Consider the following 10,856-nt stretch of genomic DNA (forward strand, 5'->3'; position numbering starts at 1 on the left):
AAACCCCCATAACAAAGCTATAGAAAAACTTCCCCATAATATATGGCTCCTTATGCATGCAGTAACAAAATCTGAATAGAAACGCTTTGTAGGGGAGAGACGATCAATTCTGACAGATTTATACAAAGCAGTGTTAGTCTGGAAATTATTTTTTCGTCGCTTACAAATTTGGTTCCCCTCTTGGTTCGGTTAAGCACACAGGTGTCACAGTATCAATCGGGGAAAAAAGTGAAACCCCCACGACAGGTTAATATGTTTTGTTATTATGTGGGAACCACTCTCGACGGTGAACGGTTTTGGTTTTTATGCGCCCGTAAATTTCAATGTGAAATGAGAAAAAATCACCCCCTATTCGCCCTTTAGGGACGGTGGCTTGGCGCTGAATGCCTTCACAAAAAAAATAACTCAACATTTCAAAAGGCTGAGTGATTATGATGCTGTCTGGGATTGCGTTATTCGCCTTAAGGGTCTTTATTTAGTGTTGCATCGTTCGCATCTGTTTATTTCGTTAATAATACAAGCGAGCGCAGAGTTCATTGGGTACCTTGGCAGGAACATTTACTGGGAGGCGTAAGTCACGAGGACCCAAAACAAAAACCAGATCTAATTATCGAGAATTACCCATTGGGTATCGGGCAAAAAAACTTCAGATAATTGCACAAAATGTACCTTCAATATATGCTATTTTGTGAACGTACCAATCGTCGTGCTTTGTTCCCGGCCAATCAGTGGAATTAGCGGGTTTTACGTGCCAAAAGTAATTGATGATCGGCCCGTTTTCAGTAAAAATAAACGGTTTTTACACAATAACAATTTATGAACTTTGCAGATCAAGGTTTTCTTCAAAAATGTACCTACGGAATAACAATTCTACAAAAGGAGAAGAAAAGTTTGAATGATTTATAGTGATTCTATGTGAGGTTTGATTGATTGATAAATGGAGTACTTTGGCTCAGAAGAATCTAGATTGTCCTGTCTTGAGCTCGTTAAATTCCTCTTTTTGTGGTGAAAATAAAGTACCTATTTCAGGCGTTTCAAAAACAAATTTTGCACAAACCTGTGCTTGAAACTGTGATTTGGAAGCGAAAATCGTGTTTGTGTGATGAAATCCCACTAGTACTTTGCCTAATCCTAATGGCTTCAAACAAAGTGCATTCATAATCCAAATTCAAACAGGCCAAGATCCAAGGCCTGGCTAATGAGTTTTTGAGCACGGTTTTCTAAGTAGTCAATTTCTACCAGTATCGATGATCAAATGCTGCTGAATGTTTTGCCGATTTTCAATAGTTTTTCTGCCAAACAGCCCCCATCATCCGAAGGAATAATCATGCAAATTACTTTGGAACTTATAGCGGCTCATTAGCAAAATTAATCTAAAAAGCGCTTCAACACTCAAGCTTAACTCCAGTTGCTACTTTGTATCAACTTAAGAGCATTCTTAATTGCCTCACCTATTACTCTTGTTGCCAGATTTCGTTTTATGACCGCAGCCGTATTAAATTGCTTCACTTGCAATGAAATGAACCATCAAAACAAGATATTACTGACACCATCACATGCGTTTCATGGCTGTTCCGATATATTTTTCATATCAACCTGGATGTTGATATATGATTCAACAGAATGATTAATATGAAAATTGAAAGGTTCTTTTCAGTCTATTTACACAAAGAAAAATTTCAAATCAGTCAAAAAGCTATGGCAAAGCTAAGTTTCTTTTTGTTAAATGGAAAACCCTGTAGGTATTTTATTAGTTTCAATTCGGTAATTGCCAATTTAGGGAATTGATTCATCATGGCAAATGATGGAGGTTGCATAGTCAGACTCGGTATATGTTGGGTCTAAGTAGATATGTTTTTTGTAGGCGTTTGCTGGACAAGAGATTTAATCAATGCTAAAATTTTCAAGTTTTGTGTCCCCTTAATCGATGTTATTGTTGCTTTATTGGGTTGATCGAAAGTTGTGTTGGTTAATTGAGCCGACATTGGCGAAAAAGCGCCAGATTGAAAATAGATTCGTTCGTAAATTTTTGTTGCATTCTGGAAGCCTTGAGAACTTTTGAAACATTTGATCAGGAAGCGATCAATTTACGCCAACCGCATTTGACTTATTTTGATCAAAGTTGTGATTGCCTCCGATTAAGTCCAAGCGAATCATTAAAGCGCTTAGTCCTACCCAGCATGGTACCAGTTTGGCACTCAAGCATGTCGATGGCACGACGCCAGCAGAAGTAACTGCTCCATTGTGAGTGGATGATCCAGAAAACAGGTAGAACCCAAAGTGGTTCCGTACACACGTCTGGCGTACGTGAGTCATGCGCGTCGCTGCCGTCATTGGTACCATGTTGACACCCCGACGGCCGTCTCACCCCCCTCGTCACCAGTGGCAGGTGTCCAGGAGCCTGGGAACCCGACTTCTTGCTCGGTTCCCACAGCCAGCACGCACCTGGCGTACGACCGAGAGAGAGACAGACAGACGTGGTGGTGATGATGGTGATGCGATCGGTCCATCGAATAGAAATGCCTGATTGGAAGGGTGACTGGCACATATCGGGTTCGTGGGGGAGTAAACTGAACCCACTGAACTGGCCGATGTAGCCGTTAATTGCCAGGCGAAAAGTAACCGACAGGAATTTTTTAGGGGCGGTTGCTAATTTCAACCGAGCCAGCCTAATTGGGTGCGTTGGTCAGACTCAAGAGGAAGCAACTGGGATGAATGAAGATGTAGAGCATTTCGAAAACATGCAATTACGCGAAGGAAAGTGGCAATGGAAATGGACAGAGTTGAAGACAGCTGAAGCAAAGTAGAAAGACGTTGTTTTGGTTTTGCTTGCTTTATTTGCTGGTGGTGTTGGTGAACATCCTGTTTATCAGTCGCGTTAATTGTCATCGCTAATCGTTGCTCTCATGTGCAGGTTTATGCAAATGTCCCGCATAAAATTTACATGAAGGGGTTAGAAGCAAAACCGCCCAGGTCGCAAAAGGTTTATTTAGAGAAATAAATCCTCAAAATTTTCTTACAGTCGAAGCCCAAAAACTTCAAAAAGGCGTAAAAAATCGGGTGGTGTAAGATCCGCTAATCGCGGAGGCCCCCAATAAGAACACTGTTGTTGCGGAGCAACAACCGGTCGAACCCTATTCTTTGATAGCAGATTTCTGGATTGGGGATCATTTTATTTTATTTTATTTTATTTTTATTACTATTAACTCAGATATGCTTAAACTACTCAATGTAAAAGAAAGTCGCACTTTCATCGGCCAATGTTTCCTCAAAATTTCCTAATACCAGATCGCAAAATCAATATTTGAAGTAATCAAATCATTCGGTATTGGTTCCCTGGGTTCTCCTCGAGTAACGAAGAGTAACTGCGGTACATGCAGCATCTCAATGTAGAGCATCTGCAAGTGGTTCAACTATCTCGCAATCTGCCCCGTAACACATTCACCTTTTAAAGCCCGCAATTACGCTGCTTATCGCTATCGCAAATTGTGAATTATTGATCCTATACCGGCGGCATTAAAATCGAATTTAAAACAATCAGGTTCGATTCAGCACGGCACTACCGTTACGAAAAACATTCATTCGTCTTCCATTATCTTCAGTTTTTATCTTCGTCCCGTTTTCGGCCTCATGAAGGGAAGCACGCCGATTTTAGGTGGCTGAGGCCTGACCGATCATGTGTGTGTACACGAAAAGAACTGATCAGTTCAGATGAAAGTCTTCATCGAAGATTATTAACAGAACACGTAGATTTGAGGGAATGATCCAAGAGGGTCTCCAGAAAAGAATTCCTAAGTGTATTGTTTTTTGCTGGTCAATTTTTGCGGACTAAACTGAACAGAGGAACATATTTTGGGCCTTAGAAGAAAAATGTTAATCAATTACCCAGCTTTCGGAATGTATTCCCGTCTTCAGGACAAGCTGAAGAAAGAGGCTTGCTATTTGAATCTGAGGGTTTTTCTGAGGACCACAGCAGATCGATCCAAAATATTTAAATTCCACTTGGAACGTCAACTTTAGGACTACCTGAAGAAGAAAAGACACATATTTCGAAAGCTAGATTTATTTTTCTGACGACCCCAACAGATCGAATTCTACACCAAAAACCCAGTAGTTTTCTCGGTGTAGTGGAATACCCTGATAGCTCGAAGGCAATTTACCCAAGTTAAGTCAATACATCGAGAGCGTATAATATTTGAGCACTTAGCTCGCAGCTACTGGTCTTTTGACATTTGAACAGTTCTTCGGTACCGCTTTAAAATAATAGGTATTGGCCAAGATAATTCGCGATTAAGCCAATGGCTGGTCGGCTTTAATTTAGGGCCACGTTCGTTTTACGATAACTGCCCTCCGAAACGTAAAAACCTACTCAAACTTAAATATAATGGTCGGCTCACATCCTGCACAAGTCGGATGCTGCAGTAATTACTCGGTACCGTTGTGGAAATTAGGCGAAACCCCATCAGCAGGACAATAATTTGATGTCCCTGAACCCGATCGCAGCGCCAAATGCATTAAAATTCTGCACTTGCTTCTGCCCGTCTACAAAATGCTTACGGTACTTCAACAGAAAAATCATCAATTGAAAAGGTTGGGATGATAAAGAAAAAATAAAATAAAACGCGCTTGCCACCAGCATTCATTTTCAACGGGCCATATTTTATTCATGAACTGGATCGGATCTTTCGTAGCATTTTTTCCTGCAAGACATTGTTCGTTTACTGCTGGAAATTCTACTCGATTTAATTGATGGTTGTTTACATTGCCGATGGTCGAGACTTGGCTCTTAAACTGCATTTTTAACCGAAATCATCTTTAATATTATTAATATTATATTAATTAAAATGCAAAGCAAAGTTTGTATAATTGGAGCTTTGATTTCGCCCCTTTCCTTTAGATCTAGGTGATTAAACAAATTACATTTTACCTTTTCTGGCACCTGCTGGCTAAATGGCAAGCAGCAATTAATCCTCAGCTCATTCCCCGGTTTGTTCATTCATGTTCACCCTTTGTAGTCGACAACATATCATTTTAATCCTACTAACCAACTAGTTAAACAGTAAAAACTGTTTACTTCCGGTGACAAAAGGAAACCACTCGTAATTGCCGGGTTAGAGCCCTTTTATTTGCCTTGTGTAAAATGGTAATTGGCTACTAATAAGCGTGTCATAATTCATGTTTAATATAGTTATTAGTGCGACAATGTGAAAATATTGGGTGTGGGGTGTGGTCGATTTTTCGCTTTGTGCTCGTGGGAAAGACGTTTTGTGTTTGTTCTACCGGTCCACAGTAACTGGAATTGATTTGCTAATTTCTGAATAATTACGTGTTTTATGACCAACCGCAATATTAACTGAATTTGCTTAATTCTGCATATTTCCCCTGATTCTAACAGACTTTTCCACCCAACAGCAAAGAACCTTGACTGTTCAAAAGTAAGGAACTTATCATTTAACCCAGCCAGGCATCGATCACATTAAACTCCCTGTCTTCCGCACACACCCTACAAACAAGCAACAGGGATTTTGGGATTTTTGGGCAGGTAGTTCACCTGTTTTCGATGTAGGGCTCGAATGCCCACATGGGGAGAAACAAGAGGGTGGCACATAATTTTATATAGGAAGGGTGGATGGTTATTATTTTCGTCAATCGACGGGGTTTATGCAGGGCTGCTCAGGTGCCGCCAACCTGAGGAGGGTCGGCAAAAGTCGTTTATTTGATTTTCTGGGTTCTCATCAGGAAATATTAAATTGAAGAAGCACATTTTTGGCTCGAAAATTCTTATACTTTCAAAACTTGATCTAAAATGTTGTTTTTGTTTTTGGAAGTCAAAAATGTGTAGTTTTCACACAAATACAAGCGTTGTTTTTACATATTTGAGACTAGCAATCGAGACAATGGAACGAGGGACTTGAACCTGTAAATGCAAAAATCTTCATTAAAACCCCGATTTTTTCAAACTGTCCAAACGTTAGTAGTAAATTGCAGGTTTTCGCCCCACTACAACGTTTCTTTTGAAATATTCCAACCAGAAAATGAATCTCCATTAGCACATTGGAGACAAATTGATCTTACGTTGTCCCATTGAAAAAAATCAGAAAATACACGCACGAATTTATATCGAAAAAAGTCGCAACACCAAGCAAGAAATTCCCTCGGACAAAGTGCCTCTGCCCAATTTCTTATATGGACAGAGGAGTATTCGAGGCCATAAAAGGCAAAAGCAAAAAAAGGACAGACGACGATGCGCCAAAGTTCGTTACAGCCCGCAGCATCCCAAAAGGAAAAAAGCTAAAGCGCACGGTCTCACAGGTAAACACGGTAGCCAATAAGAGCGAAAGAGAAGGAAACCATCGCACCTCACGACTCACGAGTTGGTCGCGTGTGGAGCTCGCGCTAAACCTCTGGCCACGTTGCCGCCTTTACCCAGCCAACCATACCCCATACCATTGGAACCCATAAAAATTATTCCTCAAACCCAATCTTTAGTCTGGGGGGCTTGGGGTGTCGACCAGCCATCTAAGCCAACCAAGAGCCACGTCCAAATTGCTCTTGGCGGCCCAACATCAAGCCAAAATGCTTCCAAAATTTTGAAGCTTTCCTTCACATAAAAGCCGGATCTTCCAACTTGGCATCAGGGCACCAAAGCATGCGCCAAAGACAGGTAAAGCTCGCTCTATAAAAAGCTTTGGGTTTCGGTTCGGTTTCGTCATATCCACTGAACCATCGTCAAGCGTGGTACTGGTGTGAAGTACGATTGCGCTAAACTCGTGCTGGCACAACCTCAGGCTGCGTCATCAATCAGCTGGTTCGGTCTTTCGTCACTAATCATGTGTTATAAACAAACCAGTTCCAAGATGAGTCAAACCCCAAGGCCACCCTTCCGACGAATTCTTCCGATTGGGGAGGTAAGTTCAGGCCTGATGATGATTTTTTGCAACTTGGTAAACGCTAACAGTGATTTATTAATTGAAGGTAATCAGACCAAGGCTTCCAAGATGGATCACATCAACACCTAGAGTAAACCTGAACATCAATTGGTCAAAGTTTGCCGAGTTGAGCAATGGAGACGCTCCATTGCAACCGGTATGAAACTTATGAAAATTTGGTTCGTGGACAAAACTGAGTCTTCGACCTCTTGTACATTTGCGGTATGTAATTTTAGTTTTTAAATATAATTTTTTTCCATCATCAACTAATTGTTTGCTAAGCTGAGCTGCTTCGTGCAATTCTACATTTTAAGATTCAGCCTGTGCAATGTTAAGTTTATTGATTTTCTAACGTGCAATTCAAAGGTTAAATTCTTATTTTCGGGTGCAATTTAGGTTTCGATTAAAAACTGTTTTTGGAAATCGTGCAATCAGCTTCCTCTTTTGGTTGTTTCAAACCGCTCTTCAAGCGGAACCCTGAATGGCTTTCGCTTCAGGTCTCGTGCAATAAATGTGATAACAAAATGATAGAGTATGTGATATTATGTGATTTTTCTGAACTGGAGCAAAAGTATCTAAATGTGATCGAGATACTTGTGATATTGTAGGCCAAGTGCAATAAGTCTTTTTCTGATTTGTGTACATTATCAGACACCTTTTAATTTGCTCAAGCTTTAATTTTTCCGGACATGATGCGCCCATTTTTGGGTCTCGAAACATTTTTGCCACAAATTTGTAATTCATTTACTTGATTCCTGCATTTTAAATAGAAATATTTAAGATCACAAAATTGGGCTCTTCATGTTCTCGACTTAGGTAGGTATATGATAGGTAATCAATCAATGACTATCCAATTTGGAAAGTTGATCGCAATTGCTGAAGCTTTAATAGTTTTAAGGAGTATAAATGAAGATGTGTATTACTGTAAGTGTACTTAAAACATATAGGCCGAACAGTGTCAATCAATTTGTACATAAATGCGTTAAATTAGGCTTAAAATCTCGCGCACTTTACTGCACCGTATAATTAGACCCAGCACTTTTCCAGCACCTCTATGTATGTAACTTTAAAAGTGCTCATAAAGTTTTGTGATAGGTTTACGTACAGCTTTTCTTATTATTTTATGTATATTTTCTGTGATATCAGCTTAACAAAATGATTTCGTTGTTGTGTTTGTTTACTTTTCTCTGTTACTATAAGTTGTAAAAAGTAGGATTTGCATTAGGTTTGTGTGTGTTTTTTTGTAGCTTTAGGTGATTCACTCCCATGATCTTTCACTAGGTTTAGGTTTATAATCGTTTGGTATTTGTAGATTTAAGTTTGTAATCATTGTAGCGTTTTGAAAATAAATGACTTTTAAAAACTGTGAGACTTTTGCTTTTCTCAACTGATTGCAGTGGTTAAAAAAAGGTTACCCATAAACCGCCCCTTATTTTGACCTCAAGATCCAATTAATCTTTACCCGTGTTGAATTCAACCAATAGCGGCGTTTTACTCCACCTGATTGGTCCCCAACTCCATTAATTTATTCACCCCTGCTCTTGTTAACTACCTACCTAATTGGCCGGTAAACAAGGGCCTGATGTATTAATCAAAGCCAAACCTTCGGGTAATCAGTCAAGGGAAAACAGCCCTTAACATTGCGGGTTGGGGTGAAACGTGAGGGCAGTAGGTGGCGCTGCAAGCCTTAATTTGTCTCATTTTATATATGTGGGTTGTTGGTTAGTTTCTTCAATTGCTTTTCAGGGGTCTTCTGAAGACATTGGTTTTGAGGCGTAGGAATTTTTTTTAGCCAATCAATTTCTTGCGCTTCGCATTACCGCAACCATAAACTTAATTTCCTCATTAAATTATTCGAGAACATTTCTAGAATTTTAAGGGCAAATGACATTGTTGGATACGGCTTCTTGACGACCAGTTATTCGAATGGCTCCCAGCTTTAAAGTGTTAGTAGACGAAGCGAATTGTCCGCATCTAAGAGCTCTTCTTCCCCAATAATGCAATGCATGCCAGCCAATTAATATTATCAATCCTGGTAACACTCCGCATGTGTTAAACACTTCACGTTGGATATAACCACTTAGCAAATCACTTCGAGCCGAAGACACAGATTGTACGTGAAGCGACGACTATCTTAAAGCCGCATGTACATTAACTGAAAATTACTTTGGCATAAGTGGAGTGCTAGGATGGGTCCTTAAAAAGCTCATATCCTTTTTACCGGATGATCGTTCTGAAGTGTTAACATCCGTTTGTCAACGATTATTAGCTGTGCTTCGACGAACTAATGGAGCACTCCGTCTAATGAATGAGCTTTTTACTACTTGCGGTGGAGGGCAATAAAATCATTTGTAAACTCTAGAAGCTGCCGGGCTTTCAGTTTAGAGCAAATTTCAGAGCCACAAGTTGATTTTCACGTTTGAATGCGTCAATTGTTTATTTCTGCTAATACTTGCATAATACTGGCAGAACTAGAAGTAACAATAGACAGGATAGTAATTATGGGGTTCCGAATGATCTAAGAGTCGAAAAACGTTACAGAAGGCGCGTGGAAACTGAAAAGATCACCGGATTATTTAAATAGAAAGATATGCAATAGAAACGAAGCAAATGTTCCTTTTTCTACCTTTTGCTTCAAAGGACTCTAGCGCTTTTACTTTGTACTTCTAGCAATTACTCCATTTTCATCCATGAGACCCATTTTTTGCTAATGCGACTCGCTAGTCAAACTCATTGTTATCTTGAAATTATCTGGCTACCCAACAAATTTTCTTGGGTGCAACCTTAAAACATCCCACTTGTAATGTTCGCCTCTAGACTCTAGATAAGATCCCCAAGCAAAACATTAACCGAAGTCGCATTTTTCTTGTCGAACTGTATCTTCAAACGATTAAAAAGACCATCTGACGGAAGTTCATTTTATCGGAACAGAAATGGGGCCACTAAAACAAATTCGCCCGTTATTTTTGCACATTTTGTGTCTATCATCGATGTGAAAAGGCTCTTTGGTAGGCCGATAATTTAACGGTGACTTATGATATATTTATGGTGTTCAAAGCCCAATAAACACTAACCAGTAATGGGTCGGGATATTTCAGTAGATGAAAGATACGAAGGAAGCGCTTAGGAGAAAAAACTCCGAACAGTCACTGTTGATATTTCACATGGACGAATTGTGAGGATTGTTGATCTATTAATTGAGGTAGATTTTTTGCTTTTGTCGTCTACAGAAGATGGTGGATGGCATTGAGGAATCGCATTAGGACCTCTATTATAAGTTGAATAAATCCCGGCCCTCATAAATGAATGTGGCGTTATAGAAGCAATTCGAAAATCGTTCATTCACGATGGGTTTGATTCGAGGGGAAGGCAGCTTCTTGGTTCTTTAACCGTCACACACGTGTTGACAAAACCGTGACTCCTAAAAGCCATAATTTATTATCGTCATAACTGAAATTGAATGGATTTCTTTACATATATTTAACACCAAAAGCTGTAGTGGCAAAGAAAACATATTCAGAAAATTTTGAAAACCACACCGACCCTACATTGGAGTGTAAAAGTTTCATTATCAATCGTTCTGCCTTCTTCCAGCCTTTGTCAAACCTTTAGGCTTGCCCGTCTTTTCTTTGGGGTCCTTTTGATACTCGAAAATCGTCGAAAACCAAAGTAGGCATTCAAAAGTCGAAAAGTGAAATAGGTCGGACGTTTTACCGATATTTGTTCGTTAGTTTTAGGATCATTAAATTGCAAAGGAAGCGACTTGAAGGGAAGTGGGCGGATCGAAGCAAATTTGTGACGTACCTATCGGGGAAGTTACGTATAGGATAACGATGGTTCCTTTGATTTTTTTATGTGGCGTGACCTTTAGGGGAGCGAGTACAAGGGTGACATCGGCCTGAAAGTCGTTTAGCACGCTAGTAAATT

At 39.8% G+C, this 10,856-nt stretch overlaps 1 long non-coding RNA gene across 1 annotated transcript; it reads left to right on the plus strand.

The window, feature by feature from the left end:
• Positions 1-1,690: 1,690 nt before the first annotated feature.
• On the plus strand, positions 1,691-8,293 carry LOC109545387. Its single transcript, XR_002172664.2, has 2 exons — positions 1,691-6,908; positions 6,976-8,293. It is a non-coding gene; the product is annotated as an uncharacterized LOC109545387 (long non-coding RNA).
• The last annotated feature ends 2,563 nt before the right edge of the window (positions 8,294-10,856 follow it).

This window comes from Dendroctonus ponderosae, unplaced genomic scaffold (assembly GCF_020466585.1).
Source record: "Dendroctonus ponderosae isolate FM_Combo_2020 unplaced genomic scaffold, Dpon_F_20191213v2 Dpon_F_20191213_2, whole genome shotgun sequence".
Lineage (NCBI taxonomy): Eukaryota > Metazoa > Arthropoda > Insecta > Coleoptera > Curculionidae > Dendroctonus > Dendroctonus ponderosae.